Below are 22,452 nucleotides of genomic sequence, written 5' to 3'. Positions count from 1 at the left end.
AAGATTTTCAAAGGAAACAAAACCCTAAAGTCCTCAGGATTGATCATTTCCCTATTTTTCCCTTATCTGTTTTTAACACTTCTTGAAAAGCATCTTTGCTAATGTGCACAAATGCACTCAAAGCTTTAAGAAGGTGAATGAGGAGAGTCCATCCCAGTTTGCTTTTGAGTCTGGAAGGGCACAGTTCAGTTCAGGGCAGAGGTTTGGTGTCTGCTGTGGGGAACATGAACCAGTCAGGAGGGACAAGTTAAGGCCAGGAGTCATTTTTAGGTGGCTTTGCAAGAGCTAAAACCCACAACCAACACTCATTTTTGCACAATAAGCCCAGTTCTCTGTGTTTGAATATTTTCAGCAAGGGAGTTTATTCTTGAAATCCTCTTTAAATCCTCTTGAAGTCCTTACATGTGCAATCTGTCACAACCCATCAAGGTTTTCTCCAATCATTGCTCAACACTTTCTGTTCAAATTACTGGAGTTGGATTTGCAGCAGGCAGAAAAAATGATATCTTCCTCATTGCAGGAGAAAATACATTTTAAAGCTCATTTTAAAGGAGAATAATAAAGTTATCCTGGAAAACAGCTCCTGAGAGGCAACAATCTCCATAAGATTGTTGACAAATCTTCAGCTACCTTGCAACAAAAATCAGCTGGTCATTTCAAACTGAAATATATCAGTGTCAGTCTTATGGACCTGAAATAAATGGGTTTAGTATTAATTTTAGAGCTTGAAAATTTTGGTTAGAGAAATGGAAATTTTTAGCAAAAGCACATTTTTCACTATCTGACATTGAGGGGGTGGACCCTAATCCAAAGGAAAATTCTTTGCCAAATCTTAATTTTCTGACTTAAAAATGGACTAGGATGAATATTCCAGTATTGGTTCTTGACAAACTTTTCTCCTGTCATAGGAGGAGAAACAATACTTACAAGTATTCCCTTCTCAACAATGCCTGTCTGGTTTTGTGGAAAATGGAGAGAAATGACAACTCACTTCAGGAAATGCTTTTTGTACACTTAATCTCTCACTTGTGGGAAAAATCAAAAAAAGAATATTTAGGATCTAAGCACCGAGTTTTTTCTTTCCTTCTCTTTCTGGTTTGTGTATTTTGGGGTTTTTCCCCTTTGTTGGTTTTTTCTGGGATTTTTAAGAAGGTATAGATCATAGGGCATAAAAATATTCCAAGTGTATCAGTCCTAGAATATTCAGTTCTTGACTATGTGATCTTTTCCTTGCTCAGGGCTATAGAGGCCTTTCAAACATCTTTGGTGGGTCTCAAACACACACTTTGGTGTTATTTATAATTAAGAGGAAAAAAGCACATGGCTGCAGGCTATAAGAAAAGAATTCCTAGATTTATCTGTGTTTCTTGACATGTTGATTCATAATTCTCCTAAAAAGAATACCGTGCTAACTGCATTTGTGCATTAAATGCTTTAATAGGGGTTTTATTGCACCATTAAATTTAATAGCACACTTCTATATAAAATAAATACATGGGCTGGAAAACAAGTAACCCCTCAGTTTTGGAAAAGGCTTTAATTTCAATTCAAGTGCTTGAGATTTTAGGTTGAAGACTCTAGTGGTGGTGTGGAGGGTTACTGACTAAATGAACCTTTCAAATCTAACAGGGTGTTTTAAATCAAGCAAAAGTTAAATAGAAAAGGTTCCAAAATATGTTTGCTATATAGTATTATTTAGCCTTGTTATTCATAGTTGGAAAATTTATAATTTAATTATAAAAATCTTTTATAATCCATCGCTGCACACTTCCATCACCAGATATGGATGTAGAGGACATCAGCAATATGTGAACCGTCTTTCTGGTTAAAATTTCATTTATTCAGGCTTTATTCCTCCATGGGTTTTAATGGTGTGTTGTAGAGCTTGTCCAAGAAAAAAGGAAATCATACAGAAAATATTAATTTCAGTGAAACATGACTCCAAAGCAGAGCAACAGCCAGCACCCACAGACTGTCACTCACCTTGGGCAGGCAAATGGATGAAGAAATAAGATAAAGATGAAATTTTGTGGCTTCATTTAATTGAAGCTTCATTTATTCCAATCTAAAGGATGAATTCTAATAAGGAGGTGCAACTCTGGTGTGTCACATGCTCCAGAAGGTGTCTATGGGGAGTGCAGGGTACTTGTCTATTTATAACAGTGTATGTTAAACCAGCCACTGTATTAATAATGTCAAAGAAAACCCATCAGACATTCAGTGCAGAAAAATTTCCAGCTCCCCAGTTCACAAAACTTACTTTCAAAAGGTCATGTGAGGTGATTAATCATTTTTAGGACATTTTTCCCTTGAGAAAAGAATAACATTTCTCACCAGCTGCCTTTCAATTCTTCCAGAAGTGCTCTGAGATAACTAAGATAGAATCACGCTGCTGTATTATTATTTATACCTTCCTTACACTCTTTAATTTCATCTGAAACATCTCACACGTATCTTCAGAAACCTGAGTCATTTCTGCAGCTGCTTCTGAGATTTATACCTTTCCTGACACTAACAGCCTAATTTTGCCTCCATGAGAAATAAGACTTACATAGAAACCAATCTCCAAAAGCTTATCTCATCTCTGGGTTTGGACACACTGGGATTTCAGAGTCTTTTCTCATCCCTGCCTTTAAGACACCATTTTGTACAGATTCTTAAAGAATCAGTAAAAACCATTCTTAAAAACTCCTGGCTGGTGAGAGGGGAAGGGATTCAAGAGAATGGCAAGGCTGGGCTTTAAAAAGAGAATCAGAAATACCTCTCTCAAACTCCCTAAGCTTCCGTTTCTGGAAATGGTGGAATTAAATTATTAAACATTTCACAAGCACGTCATAGAGAGGTGATAAAAATATGGTCACTGGGGAACTGTCAAGAGGAAATTCTGTTAAAGCAGCTTAATTTTCCTCTCTGACTGATAATTTAGGCAACATGAATGGAGAGGAAAAAGGGGAAACAGTTCTTAAAAGTTTCATAATGCTCTGGTATGACGTTCTCCACAAGAATTAGGGAAAATTACTTATATTTTACTCATAATTCAGAAAATTGTTCCCTAAATACTTAGAGTAGAAAAAAAGGACATGCTTTTGGTTATCTATAACTGGGAGGATGCTTCAGGTGGAAGACCTATGGAATCTGTTCTGCCCTAATATTTTCATTGGTGATTTGACTATGGAGGATCTGATAACATTTCTACCTGATGGGCCAGGAGAAAAACCTCAAAATACTTTGGAAAACAGAATTGGAATTTTAGAATTGGAATTGGTAACTTTGACAGAAGTTCTGGAATCCTTGTGCAATTATTCAGTTGAAGAAAATACTGAGTGGTTTAAGAATGAATCAAGGGGAATTCTGCAAATAAAAAGGACATTTAGAGGGGTCCTCTCCCCACATTTTGGGACTGAACACAGACAAAGTAGAACCAGCATGGATCCTCGTGGAAAAATCTGAATTCCAGTCTGGACTATATTAGTATAAGGTCACTGTTTTTCTCTATTTGTACAGCAGTGTCCTCAGCTGGAATTCTGCCTTTAGGTTTGGGCACTGCAATTACAATTCTGGTCATACTTGAGTGAGTTTTCTGAGAGCATTACTGAAAATAAGAAGAGGTTTAAGAGCATAACTTGGAAAGGAAAGTTTAGAAAAACTGATTTTTTTTAGTCTAGAAAAGAGGGGATTGAGAGGAGTTTCAGGGGGTTGATAGACGAGGCACTGTCCAACACATTGGGAGTGGATTTATCCCTTCTTCTTCTTCTTCTTCCTGTCTCAGAGGAGACAGCAGGCCTAGGAGACCACTGGATGTTCCTTGAAACCTGATGTGTTCCTGGGAAAACAGAGACAAGGGAACAGTGAATCACAGACACCGATGTCCCTGTCCTGCCTGTACCTGGTGGTGTGATGCTGTCACAGCTGAGCAAAAGCACGAATCCGTCGAGCTGAAAACATCCGAGGTCTCTGTTATTCTAGAGCCAGCTTTTCCAGGAATGCAGTTTTGGATTTTTAGCACTCATCCCAGCTCTCCATTTAGCATTTCCTTTGAGAGGAGCACACACTCTGTCATGTTGTTGAAGGCAAAATGTCACTATGATCAGCACAGACCTTGTGGCTTTTGAAAACCTGGGTACTTTCCTTTTAGTACTTGATGTGGGAAGAGCTCAGATGTCTGAGATGAAAAGGGGCCATAGCTATTTCTGCTATTAAAATGTCAGACACATTAACACCTCCACAAACAATGTTGTTTTGGGTTGTTTTTTTTTATTTTCCCTGAGACTGACCTGTTTGAAATGGAATGAAATATTCAATGTCAGTCAAACCATTCATTCAGCACTTTCAGCTCTTGAAACATCCTCCTTCCTTGCTCCAGGTCCAACATGAGCCCAGGCTTTTTCTTTCTCTAAGAGGATTTTTTAGGACATCCCACACGTGATCAGTTTGAGTGTATCATCAACACACAACTCACTGGTGCTTCAAAAACCCAAAAAATACTTGTAAATGCTTGACCTTGCTCTGTTTAGTGCAGCTTTTACATTATGTTTTTTATTTACATAAGAAATCTTAAATTTAAGAAAGGTGACAGGAAAGAAAGCCAAGCATTCAATGGGGTTTTTTGGGGAAGATTCTTCTGTAATGAAACCTTTGCTCAGATATCCATGTTCTGTACAGGCAAATTTTGCTGCTTGACTGAAAGAGCGGGAATTTTGACAAGGCATGTCAAAATCTAAGAGTCATTTGAAGTGTACTCAGGGCAGAACCAACACACTTTTACTTCATATCTCTGCAAACTCCTAGTGGCAAAATCTCTGTTGAAGGTGAGGTTTGTAAAGAAAGAGAAAATAATTCAGAAAACAGAAAATGGACGGGAAATTCATAAGCTAAATCATGTTTGGGATGACACGGGAAAAATCTCCACAACAATCTGTTTTCTCCTCATTATTCAGAACTACCTAAGAATATTGATAGTTTCCCACATGGAACTTGCCTCTGGACCTGCTGCTGGAGCTGCTCCTGACCCCTGCACTTTTCCAGCCATTTGCAGCATCTTGTGGTCCAGTTCTGCCCCTGAATGCTCAGGAGGGAACTCCTCACATTTGCTCTCTCCAGCTCAGCCCCTGCACCAAGCACGAAATCACCACCATTTCAGGAGGGACTTTGCAAGTCCTTATTTTTTTATTTTGATTTTTTTTTTTCCTACCAAAGAATGCTCAGCTGCTGGCTGCAAATGAGGGCTTCTGGATTTGGAAATGGCTCGTGGAGACTGTTCCCATGCTGTTGTCTGATTTATGGGGTCAGCAGAGAGCCACAGCTGCTGGAGGAGGTGGGGTGGATGTTGAGGAGCAGGAGCTGAGACACCTGATTGGGATTCAGCTGGAGCAAAGAGGACGTTCTGCACCAAATCACGATGTCAAAGATAACCTGATGAGAAGTGAGAAGCATCTAAACTTTGAAAATGCAATATCTCCTGACCCTGTTGGGTTCCTACCAGCAATTTTCTAATTTAGAAAGAAAACCATCGTCGATGCAAGCGTTTACAAGGCTGTCAAATCCTTTAGTGCCAGTGGCTCTCCAGAAGCCTGTCAGTCACAATGACCTTGAGTTTTGAGTTGCTTGGAGTTCCTTTTTCAATAACACTTCCTCTGATTTTGAAATTCAAGAGGCACAGAGGAGTCTGTTATGAAGAAACACGAGTTCCTCTTGCCAGAGAAGAGTTTTGTTGTTACATTTTGCCAGAGGCTCTGGAGAAGGGAACAGGGAGCCACAGCATATTTATTTATGCAGATCAAACTGCATAAATGTAATTATTAGAATGCATTTTGCCATTATTCTTTTGCCTTTCAGAAATGTTTTATGGCATAACCAGATTTCTTCAGAAGATCTTGGGAGCTCTGGGGGTTCATTCCACTTTTCCAGTGTGGGCTCTGCAGTTGAACATAAACTTTTGTACTTAAAAAGAGGAATATCTCTGTTATATACTGAGAGTTGCTCTCCAAAACAGGGCCTGAAGGTCCAGGTGGGCAAGAAATTGAATATAAGTACTGTAAGTGTGACCTTGTCAAAAGGTCCAGGGGGGATTTTTTTTCCACTTATCCAGAACTTTTAATATGTTCTTTTCCCCACTTTTTTCTGTAATTGACCAGTGTTGTTCTGAAAAATGCTCATATTTCTACTGCTCTGGTGTCTTTCTTACTCTGCACACCATAATGCCATTTTTTTTGCCTTCTCAGGGAATAACACACTTCCTGGACTGTCTCTGTGTTTGTAACTTCTTTATGTTTTACAAGCCACCCAAACTGTCTTCAGAAATCCTTCATTTGTATTTAAATGAAATCTGAAATTTTACTTTAAAATCTCTCTCATCACACATCTTCAATTTTTTTACTGTTTTGTTGGCTCTTGATTTTTTTTCTTATATTTTCTTGAGATTCCCAGAGATGCTCCATTTTTCTTTAGATAATTTCTACCATGACAGGCTATAAATTTTGTCCTAGGATCGCTGCCTTCTCAAACTCCCAGCAATATATCTGCATTTCAAATGCACTCAGCAGAGTATCTAAATGCCAGCAAGGCATTTAACCTTGTCATTTTACCTGAAATTAGGTATTCAAATTCTTCCTCTTTGAGTCTTGCTATTTTGATTTATTAGTGAAACCCTCAGGTTGCAAGTTGCCATTTCTGTGATGGCTCTGAAGGTGTTTTAAAAGCACTGCAGATGGGAAGGGGAATTCTCTGCCCCAGTAAGAGTTTGCTGGAGATTATCCATATGCCAAATTAGTTTGTGCTTGGGCCAGACCTGATTTAAAAGGTTCACTCCATTATTTTAGATCTGCATTTAAAAAGCCCTTCACTCATTTATTTTATTGCTTTGGAAGCAAGACACATTATAGGTTCTCCAACCCTCTGGTTAGATCCTTAAAGAGATAAAATTATCTGTTACACCCTACAAAATCCTGACAGGCACAGGACAGACAGGCACTGAGTGCCTGTCATCTGAGGTTGCCACAAGTTCTTGAATGACATGAGGAACAAGGAAAGACATTTTCCTTTTCTTTTTCCTTCTTTTTACAGATTTCATGATCCAATATGCAGAGAAGTCTTTTTCAAACGGGGATTTATTTCCCCCTTGCCAAACTGCACCCATGATGTCGAGGCCTCGTAGGATGCTGTTAATAAACCCTTGGCCATTTATTTGAAATTGTTTTGTCTGCTCCTCTTCCTCATTGCTTACCAGGCCTCCCTACATTTGTTTATCCATTGGAAAGCTGAAAATTCTTGTACAATTCTAATCTTACACGAGACCTTTTAAAAGTCTTGTTACCACAGCAAGTCTTTCCCCATTTCTTTTGTGCCACTGAAGAACTTTCTCAGGAGATAAACCTGTCTTAGAGTGTTGTGTGGCTCTTTGGAGCCTAACAACTGGATTCAACTCAGTACCCTTATATTGACATATTTTAATTGACACAGATTCCTTCTAACTCCAAAAGGATGTTGAGTCTTTCTGCCTAAAGCTTGAATACCATTTTTGGAAATTCTCTTTATTTGATGGAGTTCTCTTATTAACAGAAAGGGGCAAGATTTGCCCACTTTCATAGAGTTCATGTATCTCTGGAGAAAACTTGGACTCAGAAGGGGTTCAGTATAAATTACTAAAAAAAAAAAAAATGATTGAAGGCACACATTGAGATGGGCACTGCAAAATGCAAATGTTCTTTACTCAGCCTTGAAAGCTGTTCTAGACCATTTCTGTCAACTCAAGAGAATCAAAACTTCATCTTACTGAATACACATGAAGCCTGACATGGTCAAAGGCCAAGGTTTCCCACTTGTACTTGGGAGAATGGACAAGCTGGGTATTCTGTTTCCACATTTTTCATTTAATATCTCTAATCTGCATGTTATGTCCATTGAGGGGCTCTTGGGAGTGACATCACTTGCAGAAATGTGAATATTACTGGAAATGCCATTCAAAAGAGGCCTGACTTTGCCCTCCTGCAAAGGCACTAAGGTATAACAAATAAAAAAGGTACAGTCACAATCTAAATGATTGCAACATCTTTGCCAAAAATGACCCAAAGGGCTTTTGGCAAGGGGGCATAATTTTCTTAAGTGGTTGATAGTGTACGAGGGAGCCCTTATTTCCACCACTCAGACTTTGCCACCTGAATACCAAAGTGAAAGCACAAGAAGAGTTCCTGTAGGATTTTATTTTACCTATCTCACTCCTGATGTCCCAGTGTAGCAAAATCACTGTCTGAAGTCACAGAATCAGTAGAAAAGCCATTTAAGATCATCAATCCAAACCATTCTCCCAGCACTGCCAAGGCCAGCACTGAATAATGTCCCCAAGTGCCACATCCACACATCCCCTCCAGGGATGGGGACTCCAGCACTGCCCTGGAGAGCTGTGCCAGTGCTCCCAGTTTCACAGTAACATCAGCTGTGAATTCTATAAAAACCTCAAGGTTTCAGCAATTCTGATCTCTGCAAGGGAGCCAAAGCCAAAAGTCTACAGCATCATTTGAAGCTATGTGAGTCAAATAGGGATGGAGGCATTTAAACCCAACCAAAGAATGAATCATTGCTCTGCTGCTTTTCCAGAAGCCCAAATGTGTATTTTCTTATTTATTTTCAGGATTCCCTTTGTGATCCTTTCAACAGGATGCTTTGGACTTTTACACCTTTCCTAGATACCTTTTTTTTATGGATCATCACGGAGCCTGAGAAGGAAATTTTCATCTCCTACATCACCACAGATTTCCCACTGTTGGCACCCACTCCTCCAGCTGATCCATCCCAGCCAGAGCTTTTCTGGCTGGGCAGAACAGGCTGATCTGTGTCTTTATGTCACTCTGTATGTGTGCCAAAGCAAGTTAGGACTTTGGTTGGGTCCTTGATGGTCTTCAGTAATCTCTTCTTGCTAATTCCCAGTGTTTGCAAACAAGTCTGTACAGAGAGGAGCCTGACACTAAATCTCTGGATAATTTTGTTGCCTTTTAGGGTGAGAATGAAAAGCTTCAGGGGCCTCCATCATTTGGGTTTTGTTTTTTTTTGCTGCAGCAGCAGCACCAGGATTTCATCCAAAGGATTTTCTTTTTCTCCTGTTCTCGCCTGTTCCACTGTGCTTGGTTTGATTCAGAGCTGGGTTTTTTTCTGGAACTGAGTACAGAGAGGGATGATGTGGTTTTGATACAGATATTTTTGCACCCATTTAATATTTTCAGTAATCTCCAGCCAGGCCCCTCCTCAAAATCACATATACATATGTTGTACATATCATTTACTCCGAGTATTTATTTCTGTTATTCACAAAAGTCAAAGATCCTCAGCAGGAAAATACCTGTAGAGCAAACTCTCTGCCATGGAGAGACAAGAAAAACAAAGATTAGATTAAAGGAGGATGAAGTTAGTGAGACTAAAAAGCTTTTGAAAGCCAGGACAGAATGTGTGTGTGAACAAAAGAGCGATATGTAAAACTAACAGCATGCCCAGGGTGTTAGTTCTTAGTCACTTATTTCTACTGCATTATTTGTCAAAAAAAATAATACCTCTTCAAACTTCTTCCCCCTCTTTAAATCCCAGTCACACGCACTTCTGCTGTGCCCAAGATTGATTATTCACTCCATTGTCATTGCCTGTTGTTCGCTGAATCCTGACCTTTTCTTTTAATTCAAGGAAATTCCCGCTACAGACTAGAAAAAAATAATTCCCTGTTCTAAGAGATGAGTCATTTCTTTGCTGCCACATCATCTTGCATGGCATATTTAACTTTGAAATATTACTGGAACAGGGGAGGAGAAAAGAAAGATGTGGATCAAAAGGTCATTAGTAACTAATATTTTAGGAAGGAACAAGCGAATTCCATGAGAGTAAAGTTTAAAAAGGGATGTGAAAAGGTTCCCTGATAAAAATTGGAAGGGTCAGCAGTAAGAAATGATGGGTTGTCTTTAGGGAAGATCACAAAGTAGACAAACCAGCCTGAATGCATTAAATTAAGAGAACTAGTAAAATGATCAATATTCTCCCAAATCCATGTGGATCCATGCCAAGCTCAAACCCTCTGGACAGCAAGCACAGCTTTAAGTGAACGGAGGAAAATGATGAAACTCAGCCACAAGTCAGGAAATGTACCAAGAACAAGATAAAAAAAGTAGTAGGATTAACACTGAAAACTCTTATTTTAAAAATCTTTTTCAATATGTGAGGAACAATTCACCCCTCCCCTGCTCAGCTGTTGATTGCACCGAGCACTACCTGGAATTCACGGAAGATGATGAGCTTCTAAAAGCAAGGAAATGATAATGAGTGTTCATCAGAACTACACCTCTCTGACACTGGAAAGACAAACAAGAAGAAAGCTTTGTTCCTAGGACTGAATTTTTTTCTTATTTCCAAGAACCTGGACGTGGAGGAAGGAAGAAATTTGTTTGCTGGATGTCGGCTCTGTCTTATCAAACTCGCAAATTATGAAATGTGAATGTTGAAGTGTGATTGTGACCACAGAGAGAAGTTTAGGTGATTTTGGGAGGTGTGAAGATGAATTAGCCATGCCACTATTTAGAGCATTCAGATAAAGAAAGAGTAAAATGTATTTGAATAATTTTTTCCACTCAATGACAGGATAACAGTGTCTGCCTGGGAAAGGGAGAGCATAGAAATGATCTTAAAAATTCCCACCTTACAATCCAAGTGGAAAAATGGGTGGGAAGCCATCACTGAGGAAAGGTGGTGGAGTTTTAAAAGAGCTAAAATATGGTTTATAAATTTGATTGGATCAGAGAAAAAAGTGACACCCCTTCTAAATCAATGCTCTTAACACCACTGACCCTGGCAAGGAGTTATGGGCTATCTTCAGATATCACCTGGTATGGAGGGATCTCAAACTCTTCTTTTCCTCCCCTGGTATCTTTTAGGCATTTAATCATGAAGATAAAAAGTTTCATAAAGCCAAACTCCCTTTTCAAGCCTATTCCCAAACTGCAGTCCACAATTTCAGCTCTTACACAAAATAAAAGCACAGATCCAAAATAAAATCACAGAATCCTAAAAGGACTTGGGGTTGAAGGGACCTTAAAGAGACATCATTCCACCCCTCTGCCATGGATAGGGACACCTTTCACTATCCCAGATTTCTCCAAGCTCCATCCAACCTGGCCTTGGACACTTCCAGGGATCCAGGTGCAGCCACAGCTTCTCTCGTCTCTTTTGACACCAAAAATTCCCCTCCAACAACGGTTGTTCAGTGACCGTATTTTACTCATTAAAACAAAAAAAAGAACTTAGAACAGGCCTCCTAAAGATGAAATTGGAGATCCATTATAGCTCAATCTCCAAACAGAAGCAGCTACAAATAGAAAATAAATAAATAAATAAATTTCCACATCCAAAACTTGCTTTACAATGTGTTTGCCTACTGAGATTTAGAGGCACCATTTGAGCTTCTTTACAAGAATAGGTATAATGTAGGCATTACTTTGACAATTTATTGCACAATATACCAAAACAGTGAGTTAAAGCTCATTAACTTAACTACAGATGCATAAAAGGTGGGTCCCAACAGATCTGATTTGACAAAATCTGCAGTTTATCAGCACAGACCCTTGATTTATCAGGCAATTGTCTGTCTAACAAGGCCAAGCTAGCAGGGTTATTGTTGAAAAGTTCGGTCTGGATAATCTATGTCACACACACACCACAAGCAGGAAGGTGACTCCTCACATCCCCATAAAACACCTCAAAATGAGGACATGAGACACACCCAGGACAGCTGAACTGAGATTTGGGCAGGCCAAGAGCAGCTCCAGGCACTCCTGGAGAGTTTGTCTGTTTGCTGTTCATCTCTTCACCCCCCACCACGTTTGCTCTGTAGACTTTGCAAATTCTGTTGTTCCCAAATTGTTTAATTAATTAATGTTTGCAAAGGAGGCGATGTGGCAAATGCTGTTATAACTCTTTGTAAACTGCCTGATTAAGATGCAAAGCACAGCCAGAACAGCTGTCAGAACAAACTCCTGTGCTGTCAATGCCCTGACAAAGCAGAAGACAACTCGGGATACAAATTCATCAGCAATTAGTTCTTCCTTGAGTCACAAAAATAATTCTAAAAAGTGTCTCAATGAAATGATCCCCTGTATCTGGTTTTTGTTGTCAGATCATTCAGTAAAGGCTCTGTACTGTTTCCCTGGGTAGTTTCATCTCTTCTGTGCAAGCAGTTAGTCAAAGTCTGTGAGATTATCACAGATAATTAATTTATCAGCTACTCGCTGCTTTTAACATTTTCCTGTTGGAAGAGTCATTCTGGGTCAGGCTTTTTCACTAAGATACAAAGCATCAAGTGACCAAAACCCAAAGTTGACATAAAATCAATGTCTCCCACTGAACTCAGACTCATGCTGACACCAGCAGAACTGGTCCATTTTGTTTTCCAGCACCAATTAAGAAGCTGAAAAACTCACATCATTTGCTGGATCATAAAACTTTCCACTTCTTCACTTTTTCCCCCCTCTGTTACATACAAATGTTTTGATTCACAGCACTAGCACCATTCTAAACTACTTTGTTTTCTGCAGCTGCCCCATGCTGAAATCCCAGGGTAAGCTGCTTGGAAGTTCTGACTGACACACTTTTGGATCTTTTTTAAATTGCTGTGAATAGAATCACAGGAGAACACAGCTTGAAGAACCTGAGCTGATACATGACCAGTGAAATAACAACCATTATTCCAACCTTAAAAAGACTTTTTCAGAAGAAAAGTTAATCTTTACAGGATGCAACCATTCCTTATGACCTTGGATTAAATTAACCCTGTTTCCACGGGAAGTTTATTCTTTAGACTCAGCCTTTGCTGGCTGCCTTTACATTTATTTACTGTAGCACCTGGAGTCTTCACCTGAGTTCCCATTAAGTGCTGCAGCACCTCATTGTAACAAATAAAAGTACTTGAAGGGATGCAGAATAATATCAGAAAAATGTGTTTAAGGATAATTGGTGAATGTCTATTTTAAAGGCAAATGGCTTTTATGAAGGATATGTATAGACACATATCTAAATACTTTAATACATTAGTGAAGGAGTGCCCCTTTCTCTTCAAAGTTATTTTCTGATACTGTAATTGTAGTGCTTTTCTTACTCCCTGCCTTGAATACATGAACAGACTTATTTTTCTTTTCGTTTGATTCCATTGAGCCAAAGTGGATTTAACCCTTCTGACAATTCAGGACCAATCATCTCCAATACAGAGACAGAGTCGGGGTATTTTTTTAATACAGGTAGATCCAAAACCCATGGACCTGAAAAAATTTGGGTCCTGGGTTTTTTACAGTTGCTTCCCACATTACCATATCTGGGAGAAAAATAAGCCACTGAATTATATTTTATAAGGAGGATGTCAAGGCTCTTTTCTCTCTGCAATACGTTAATGTAGAGATGACACAAGAAGCAACACAAATTTATCTTTAATTTTTTGGAAGATCACGGTGAAGACAGAATCTTTTTGTAGCTCTTGAGTAATATAAAACAAAAATGGAGAATGGAAGATTTCGTCAAACAACAGGTAAAAACTTCAGAGTGAAGATGAAGGGAAAAGTTGTGTGTTTATCATCAGAAGATTTTAATAACAAACTCATCTGTGGTGCAAATAGAGGTAACCATGTCCTGGAGGAGGGGAGAGATGGTCCCTTAAGGGTTTTTAACTTCAGCTCTGGGGGGCAATACTTGAAATAAAATATAAGAAATCTTCCAAATGTAAGTATTCAATCAGGCTTTATTGGATATATCAAATGGTTTTCTGCTGCCTGCCACTAGTTAAACACCAGCAGCTCCTATTCCTCATCCCCCTTCCCTGATAACACACACAAGGCATTTTTCATTTTAAGAATGAGATTCCAAAAGACAAACCTATACACCCTGCCCTGGCTCTAACAGCAGCTCAGATGGAGATGTCAAAGTCTGGGATATCAGCAATAGCTGACGCAAATCCTATCTCCTGCTCAGAAATACAGGAGAGGATGTGCAGGACAAAACAGGAATAAAACGTCAGGAGCAGGTGGAGAAGACTGAAAATAGTTTGAGGCTGGAAGGCAGATTAGAACAGAGAAAGGAGCTGTTATTCTACCTCTCATAAAAAATACAAAAGGACTTCCTGAAGTATATTACAGAATCACACAGGGTTCAGAAATTGGTTATGAAAATGACGGGGGTGCTGGAATGAAAATTTCATAAAAAGAGATTGAAAGATTGTAGGATTGTTTACAAAAGGGATGAATACAAGGAGTTATGATGAAAATACATTCAGTTTTGAGAAGCTAAAGGAAAAAGCTGCTTACTCTTCATTTTGCTGTATCTAAAATCTCAAAAAGAAATGTCCATAAAGTTCTCCAGTTTATCAATGCTATTAATGGAAGTGCTGATCCTTGAAACAGGTACACCAGTTATGGTTTACCTATTACTGCTGAAATGTGGTACTGAGGATACATGAAAATAAATATTAAATATTGGTGAGCTATAATTATAATTACAGCAATAATTGCTCTTTTACCTCAGAAAATTATTGTTATTTCAAAGAAATAAGCCTAAATTTGCATCTCTGTATAATAATTAAAGTGCAGCTCACAATTATCCCATTAAAGTGGATTTCAGGGGTATCCTTGCACAAAATTCGTTATGGTTCCCTGTGAGCAGATGAGCATAATGGGAGAATTAAAATGTAATTTAATTTTTTGCTTTTTCTTTGTGCTATTACCACTGTGTGAAACTATCCTGGCCAAGTTCAGCATCAGTTTGCTGTGACACACTCCCCTGTCTGCCTCTTGATGCAGTATCTTCTTTTGCAACACACTTCATTACTCCAGGATTCTCATAGGGGAAGAAAATTATAATAATTTCATCTATTTATATTCTCCCTCTGATCATACTCATAGAAAAAATCACCAGCAAAAACTTTTTTCGGGTATTCAAAATGAAAATGAATTTAAAAACTCAGGTGCATGGGGCTCCTTTTTATTTCAGAAAAATCACCTTTCATGGGGTGAAAGTCCTTTCCAAGCTCATTTTCTCTCATTAGCTACCCAAGGGTCCCAGTGTTTTGTCTTCTCTACTTGTGCCATATTTCTATTGTCCAGTTAAGTAATTTAAATTAAAATCAGATTAACTGATCAGATTAACAGATTAACAGATGTACACACTTTTAATTTTTTAAGTGTGTACATTCATGATAGCAAATGTAATGTCAGAATCCAGATTTGCTTCCTGACGCCCTGATGCTCAAACTTTGGGTATTCCAATCACCATTTCTGGCCTCAGATAAATTTATTTTGCTGTGCAAATTTCACTCAGCCAACCATTCTGCCACCCAAACCAGACCCTGGGTGCCAGGTCAGGCCTTGGCACCTCTGTTTGAGCAAGCCACGCACCAGGAAGGAGAATAAGTGATGTAATTACACTCTGGTGATGTGGAATCCAGCCCTGCAGCTCTCTCTGGTGATTCACATTACTCTGATGAAATTACACCCATCTACAAGGTTATGGGATAATTAATAACATTAATCAATAGATGGAGGAGTTTAATGCTTGGAAAGGCTTGAAGGTGAATGGCCAGAAACAGCAATTGAGGTAATTAATGACAAACAAGATGGTCATTATAAAGAAACTATTTAAAAATGTCAGCACTTGAGTATCCCAAATAGTTTTGGTAAAAGATTCGGTTACAAAGTGATCAGAGTTGCGTTAAAGCCCAAACTGAACTTATAAAAGCTTGAACCCAAATTGGAAATAGTGTTTCCCTTAAGAACCAAATTGTTGGGATTGGCAGGGGTTTCCACTTCCATTTAATATTTTTAACCTCTGCAACTGAAGGGTTTGGGTAAATCTACAGGAAAGAACAAGAACCACTTCAGAGCAAGAAGCAACTCAGAAGTCCAGTTGTGATTTCTCTTCGAGAAGTTCCATCACAGCAAATCTTGAGTTCTTCAAATGCATACAAGATGAAGCATCAGGGAAGATTGTTCTTTGTGAGCTCCTAGAACATAAATACAGAATTGGAAGAGCTGGACAGTGAGCAAACAGCACCAAATGCCACAGAAGAAAAGATGTTGCTCCTGGAGTTTTATGGCTGTGCTGAAATTCTCCTGAGGGACAATTTTCATTAGCAAACCTCAAGCCATCATTGTCACCATGCACAATTTTACTGCGTGGCCCATGGTTTGATATTTTGCTTTGAACCTCAGCCCTTGCAGTAATATTACATGAAAAAGGGGTTCTGACAGGGAAGAGAAATGTGAAATTACAAAGATATTTAGGATGAAACTTGGTGAATTTTTTTTAATAATAAACTGTGGACATCTGAACACCAGAGCTGGATATTCTATGTTAAGCCAAATGGAACTCACTGGGTCGATAAAAGTAACCTGGATAAAAAAATTACAGAGACCTTACTGATTCCTTTATATAAAGGTTTGGTGTTTTTTTTTTTTTTAATACAGCCTGACGTTAGCCAGATCTTCATTACATCTTTTACTACAAGTTTGTAGCTAAACTCCAGCTGAAAGGTGGGACCTGACTCCATCCTGCTCCATGGATTTCCTTTGGTCAGATCTCCACCCCTGTATTTTATTTTCTGAATTTTTTTACATTCACAGCGTGCTCACTACAGCAGAGCATCAAACTTTAGAGATTATTTATGTTTTGGAAACAAGGACTGAAAATTCCACAAAGCCTTGCACATCAGCACCTTTAGAATAGAAGTCATTTAATAGTTAAAAATAAATAAAAAGGAAACAGTTGGAGTGTGAGAGAAAAAGAAAGCAGCTTTGCAACGTACAGTATGCCTTATTATACTAATTATATCATGCAAGTATAAACCAGGGGAATACAACAGTAAATAGCAAAACATTTTTCCAACAATGTAGCATTTGCTTGTAGTTTCAAGGGACTGATTTCTAGGAATGAGCAAACCTGCTGGGATTTGGTTTTTCTTTTTAGTGATGTCGAATTCTTCAATTATCTCCAGTCCCAGCTTGATGAAAAAACACCCAGCAAATGTGGAACCATGGTTTGAACTGCATTGAATATTTATGTCCTGGAATTGAATACCTTGAACATAATTTTTAAAGTCTGTGAAAACTTGGAAAGGATTTTTTTTTCCTCCTCTCCTTGTTCTTCTGTACCTGGGATGTGAAAATTTTGCAGAGGAAGCTGCAGCCCAGGGGCTCTGTATTAAAACTAAATTACCAAATCAGAAGCATCTGGTTTTCCTCAGTTGTCTGGTCAGATTAAATAATTCTGGTTTGAAATTATTTCAATAATTTCTTGAAATTATCTTGAATAATTTACTTGAAATTATTTCAAGTATTTCAAGTATTTGAAATTATTTCAGGGACTTGTAGCCAACAAGTTACATCATGAGCATGTAATCTAATTTCTCACAACACCTGAACTCCAGGTCTGAAAAAAGTGCACAGTAAGATGGAATAAACAATTCAACAATTCTCAAAAATTATTTTTCTTAAGTGACCACATGAGAAAAACTATTAATAATCAAACAACTTTCTCTACCATTATTTGATAAGGAATTTCAGGCCCAAACCATGAACAGAAAATACCTTATTATGTTGATATTTAATAATACTTTAAACATTATTTGTAACAGGCTGGAAAATAATACCATGCAAATGAAGTGTGTTTAAGTGTATGCAATAGAAAAGTGAAAGAAATTTCTCTTTTGAAGAAAATTGTGCCTCAATGAGTTGGAAATCCTCGTGGCAGCCTAGAATTTAAAATATTTCAACAACTTTGCTGCTTTTATTTCTCCTTGCTGTGCTTGAGCAAGAATTGTTCTCTAAACACCTTGGAAAGGACTGAAAATTATGAGTTGACTTTTACACTGCACCAATTATTGGGCCTCACCTTGATGACCTCAGAAGAAATTTATCAGCCAAGAAATTATTTATTTTTTTTATTTAACATAAGTTGATTTCCTTCTCCCTTGCACCCAACTTTAGAAACACTAAAAGAGCCCAGCTGTATTATTAAAACTCTACCTAAAAGTATCTGTTCCTTTATTAAAATAATAAAAAATTCTCTTGAATGAAAATTGCTTAGCACTGGCCAATATTAAAATATGAAAATAAAGAATGAACCAACCCTCAACTGCTCTTTTTTCCTTACTTTCACTTCAATACAGCCTCTCCTAATACATACAAAAAGCTTAAATACATTACAGAAGGGCTATTGACTCAGGAGGACTCGTTTATAAAATAAAGACTCGCTGGAGGAGCTCCACTAATTGGCAATTAAGTCAGGTCATTATCCAGGTAGAGAGAGGATACCTGCAGATATTTGGGTTTTCTTGTGGAGGACCTTTCAGCTGCCTGTGAAAAGGAGTGTCTGGGGGAAGTAGAAAAGCAGTAGCTTCATTTAAGGCTTTTATAGAACTGAAATATCATTCCTGGAAAAAAAAAAAATCAATCTTTTTAATGTTAAGCAATGCTGGCTTTTCAGTTTTTTTCAGAACTAGGTATTTGTTCCTAATTTTTTTTTTTTTTAATTTTAATGAGAAATATATTTATGACAAAACCAACACCTCTGATTACGTGCAGAGTATGAGAGGGGACAAAACTTGCATAGGGTATTTCCAGCTGGTGTTAAATTCTTTAGGGACTCCCAGGTTTTTACATTACTTTAGGTTTTTACATAAAGGTTTTGGGAGATAAAACAGAAAAAAACAGGTGTCCTGACTTTTGAAACCTTAGCTCTTTCCTGACTAATTTTATTAAAAATTTAATAATATTTTTTTTCCCTTTTCTGTTGGTTATAATGTTCTAGTGTAGCTGCTGTAGTAGAGAAATCACCACATCCTAATTTAGAAATGATCTCTCTAAGCTGTGAAGGCAAAACCTGCTGCACCTTATCTCATCTCTTCTTGGTAAGGTGAAAGAAAAGGTGCAAAATAAATTTCCCTTATGAGCATAAGTGAAAATACTGAACTTCAAGTAGTTTTAAATCAAAAATTTGTTTTTTTTCATCCACCTGACCCACTGCAGGTCCCTCCATCAACCCCTTTGGTACCTGTGTTCCTTCCTTGAACACCTTGAGCACCTCTCAGGTGGCAGCAAAGGGAAATCAGACAGATGCATTTTGATAACCTGAATTTTAAAAATGCTTTGGAGCATTTCCTTCTCCAGGGCTAAGGAAAGCTGTTCAGGTAGTCCTGGTTTGCTTCTTGGAAACAGAAATGGCCCTGGACTACACAGCTAAACTTCTCTTCAAGAAACACCTCCCAGTGGTTTGAGACTCTGATGTGAATTTGCATTTGCATTGCACAGTCTAAATTCTGAGAAAATCCCCTTAAGCATCAGACTGGGGAAAAAAAGTGAGCAGAATTTTGAGAAATGTAGATTTTTAATTTTCATTTTTTTTCCTTCGAGGCTCAGTTGAGCAGCACTAAACACACTGGTGGTTATAATTAAAGTGTTCATCATCCTAAAATTTAAATGAAAAATTCAGATTCCACCCTGACTGAAAAAGATAAACGTATCAGAAGATCTGTAAGTAATTTTGTTGGTAACCTGTGTGAGATGAAATCTTGGTTTTCCTCAACACAAGTGAGAGTTAGGGAAAAGGAAAAGCAGGTTTCCTTCTTACCGGCTCCAGGTGATGAACTTGGGATTGTACTGACCCTTAAATGAGATCAAATATTGATGTGTGTTGGAGGAGCCTGAGCCTGTACAATGCAAAACACAGGATCTGAAAATATTCTCTAATCAAATTTATGTGGGTATTGGAGGAAAAAATATGAATTTGCTGATTTGGTGCTCGGGTGTGTAGAGGGAAATTCAGCTTCAGGCTCCTGGGCACTGCTGAGCTGAGTCCCCAGAGTTAAAGACAAGTGGGTCAGTAATGGGACTGCAAAATCCTGTTTTGTGTGGAGTTCAGCCCCTGTTCCCAAGCCCTTCAGGAGTGTGTGTTCATTCTTCCACGAGCTGGGAGGAGCTGACCCATCTTCTGCTTAAACAAACATTTATATTCCAGGCTGTGTTATTTTGCTCCTCTTCCTGTTGCTCATATTGGCTTGAAACATTTTTAGGAATTGAATGCAGAGGTTGGAGTAAGGTTATCTCTTACCAAGGCTTTAAGTGGTCACTAATTCATCTGAGCACACAGAATGGTGTGTGACCCTTGGATTATCGCCTTGTTGAACTGCAAGAAGCACCTCTTTCATTTCCAAAACACTTTGAACCCTTCAGGCAAATCTGGGATCAATCAATAATCCCATTATTGATGGGATTGCAAGCAAAACTGGCCACCTTTGCTCTGGGATCTTCCTAATTGTTGCCTCTCCATGGTGGGGAGAGCCCTTCTTTGTTTGCCTGTCAGCACATCTCCCAAAAGAAAATTCAGCTGGCCACTTGTTCTTAGAAGAACTGGGATAGAGTGTGGGCAATCCGATGGTTTGGAGAAAGAGTCTGTCACCATTTGGGATTACACAGCAATCCATTTGCTAGACAATTTCCCTAGACCTGAGATTCATTAAGAGATCACATCCAATTTCTCTTCATCTGCTGCTCAGCCACAGGAGAAACAGGCTGGATTTATACAAGCAATCTTTCCTTTATGTATAAAATACTTGCCCTAAAAAAACTTGACAAATTCCTGCAAATCCTGAGCTGAGGGTGTGTGTGTATTTCTCTTTCTGTGCTCGTTTTGATGCCTCCCTCTCCTTCTGCATCTGGTGACTTCTAACTCAAGCACCCATCCCTCAGCACTGCCCATCCAGCTGTGGGCTGCCCCAAACATCTGCCTGACCTTGCTGCCCTGTACAGGCTGCTGTGACACCAGCACTGTCAGGGGCAAAGGGGATTTTTGGATCCTCCATCTCTTCACGTTCTCTCTGGGTTTCTGCTCAAAGAACTTTTAAAATATCTCACGTACCTGGCAGGTCTTTGTTGCGCAGCTTTGAGCAAAGATTACCCCAGAGGCCCCTGAGAAGTCCTCGTCTGCCTTTTTTGCCGTGCTCCTGGAGAACACCATGTGGAGAACACACACACCATTCTGTGTGGAGAATAATGCTCTGACCCTCTTTGCCCTGACCAAAACATCGCAGGCAGCGTGCCAAACGCACATTCCCATGGTGCACATGTTTATTTAAATCCTCCTCAGCCTCGCAGATCCTGGTGAAATTTATCACACTGCAGGTCATGGCCACAATTTCTTCAAGAGGGGGAAATGTGAGGTTACTGCTGAGGCTTCTGGGAAGTCCTCACAGTTTTACTGAAAGGGTGATCACTGAGCAGCTGCTGACACAATAGCTGTCTGCTCTAACACCAAGGGATGTTTTCAGGCATAACAAACTTGTCTGCACTGTCTGAAAGGCCTTCTAAAATTTTCCCCCCACACCACCACAGTTGTTGGTGAATAATGCACAGGGAGGGTTTCCAGTGCTCACCAGTGCGAGAAAACTGTTGAGGATGCTCTTCTTAAAACTCTCAGTATTTTTTTTATCACAAACCACCTTCTGTATCATCACAAGAGATCTGGTTTCCATCCCTTTTCCCTTGTCTGTGAAGGTCATAGAAGCACAGAATGTTTTGGATTGGAAGAGACCTTAAAGACTCTTTTGTTCCAACTCCCAGCCATGGGCAGGGACACTTCCACTATCCCAGGTTGCTCCAAGCCCCATCCAACCTGGCCTTGGACACTTCCAGGGATCCAGGGACAGCCACAGCTTCTCTGGGCACCCTGTGCCAGGGTCTCACCATTCTCACAGGGAACAATTTCCTCCTAAGATGCAGCAGTGCTCTATTCCAACCTTTTTAAGAATGTCACCATCTGGATTTACACCATAAAACAGCAGGAGATCTCTCAGTGCTTCAATATTGATGCGTTTTTGCACCCATTTTGCAGTGCTTCCAAGAGAGGATGAAGAACTCTCAGGAGGCTCAGGATGATCCAGCACAAGTTTTGACTCCTGGAACTTCAGTCCTAATGTTGGGCTGTTCCAGGATTCCAGAACTCACAATTATGAGTCTGCAGTTAAATTACTGACAAATAAGTAAAGGTAAAGTGAGGGTCCTAAGGTTAGAATATTAATTAAAAGAATTCCACATTTTTATCCCTTAATATTCTGCCACTAAAACCGAGAATTTTAAAAATATTGCTTTTTTTTAATAAAAAAGGCTGGCAACAACATCGTCCCCTGTGTCCCAAATCTTCATTCACATGAATTTTGAGATTCTTTTTTTTTTTCCCAAACCACGATTATTGATTAATTGTTTAATTGATTAATAATTGATTTAATTATTGATTATGAGTGATTATTTTCCTTGCACCTTCTGGTGGCTGCAGGTCGCCAGTGGAGAGCACCAGGCTGACAAAAGCTGGTGTTGCTCGGTCACTGCTGTCCTTCCTGTGGCCATAAACACTCCAGGGATCAGAGCTAGGGTCAAGGGGAGAAAGAGATTCAAGACT

At 39.0% G+C, this 22,452-nt stretch overlaps 1 long non-coding RNA gene across 1 annotated transcript; it reads right to left on the bottom strand.

Annotated features, from left to right (window-relative positions):
- Positions 1-13,735: 13,735 nt before the first annotated feature.
- LOC111929177 (uncharacterized) lies at positions 13,736-21,454 on the bottom strand. Its single transcript, XR_002864555.2, has 3 exons — positions 20,917-21,454; positions 18,315-18,433; positions 13,736-16,006 (listed from the first exon to the last, which is right to left on the bottom strand). It is a non-coding gene; the product is annotated as an uncharacterized LOC111929177 (long non-coding RNA).
- Between the last annotated feature and the right edge of the window lie 998 nt (positions 21,455-22,452).

Source organism: Cyanistes caeruleus, chromosome 5 (assembly GCF_971803275.1).
Source record: "Cyanistes caeruleus chromosome 5, bCyaCae1.hap1.1, whole genome shotgun sequence".
Taxonomy (NCBI): domain Eukaryota; kingdom Metazoa; phylum Chordata; class Aves; order Passeriformes; family Paridae; genus Cyanistes; species Cyanistes caeruleus.
Note: the sequence above shows the minus strand (reverse complement) of the source record. Positions and strands in the feature narration are given on the sequence as shown.